Source organism: Sinocyclocheilus grahami, unplaced genomic scaffold (assembly GCF_001515645.1).
Source record: "Sinocyclocheilus grahami isolate Dianchi unplaced genomic scaffold, SAMN03320097.WGS_v1.1 scaffold142.1, whole genome shotgun sequence".
In the NCBI taxonomy this organism is placed as follows: Eukaryota; Metazoa; Chordata; class Actinopteri; order Cypriniformes; family Cyprinidae; genus Sinocyclocheilus; species Sinocyclocheilus grahami.
The window spans coordinates 1,930-3,295 of record NW_015505321.1 but is presented as its reverse complement, the minus strand read 5'-3'; positions in this window follow the sequence as shown (position 1 = coordinate 3,295).

Genomic DNA, 1,366 nt, shown 5'->3' with positions numbered 1-1,366 from the left:
ACACACACTCTCTCACACACACACACACACACACTCTCTCACACACACACACACACACACACACACTCTCTCACACACACACTCAGGGCTCATTTGTATTCATGAAGAGATTCAGTCTCTCAAATGCTGTTAGAGGAAGTGATGCAGATTTCAACTCACTTTTGCTTTTTAATATCCACCTTTCAGCATCCAATCAATTCCTGATGAATTAGATTAGAAAAATTATATATTTTTTCTCCTCGAATGTCGCTAGTTTTATTGCCTTTCAAGCACTGTTATTCACTTTTAGGATATGTGCACTACTGGTAAGATTATAATGTTTTTGAAAGAAGTATTTTATGCTTATCAGGCTATACAGCAAAAATTTGAAATATTATAATTTCAAATAGCTGTTTTCTATGTGGATATATTGTAAACTGTCATTTATTGCTGTGATCAAGGCTGAATTTTCAGCAGCTGTGCTGCTTCATATTTTTGTGGAAACCATGATACATTAGCATTAAAAAGTTTGAGGTAAAAAAAACAAAATAAAAAATAATTAATTAATACTTTTATTCAGCAAGAAGCAAATGGCTGCAATATAACAAAGAGTGAAAAATTTAAGAGGGTCTGAATACTTTCCGTACCCACTGTGTGTGTGTATATATATAGAGAGAGAGAGAGAGAGAGAGAGAGCAAGGATCAAATTTAATTTTGATATTTTCTGGTTTTACTTTAATTTTTAGTTAAAGTTTTAGAAATGTTGTTGTGTTTTTGTCATTTGTAAAATATTTAATAATATTTATTAGTTTTATTTTGTTTGTTATTTCAGTACTTCAAGTTAACTAAATAAAAATGAGAAATAGCAACTAGCTGAAATAAGTTTTTTATATTTTATTTTAGTTATGTTAAAGTTTTTTTTTTTTTTTTTTAAGTAACAGTGATATTTTTTTTATGGTTTCAGTTTTAACAAAAATAACCCTGCTTTAAAGCTAGTGTGGGATTTGTAAAAATATCTAGACTTTTCCAGTTTTTTCTCTCAGTAACTTCACTGAAGAAGGTCCAGGACTCATGAACGCTGTGACTCTGTGTTGTAGACTCAGACTGGTTCTTGTTTGTTTGTACCTGTGTTATAATCGGAGGCTGATGAAACGAGCGCATTCCAGCATCACGTCCGGGCCTGTTTGTGGCTTTTGTTTCCCGTTAAATATTTTTTCAGAAGCTGATGAAGGATCTGCACTGGCCTCCACATTCCTCCGGAGTGTGTTTTCATGACCGTGTGTCTGTCTGTGTGTGTGTGTGTGTGTGTGTGTGTCTGTGTGTGTGTATCTGTGTATCTGTGTATCTGTGTATCTGTGTGTCTGTGTGTCTGTGTGTCTGTGTGTCT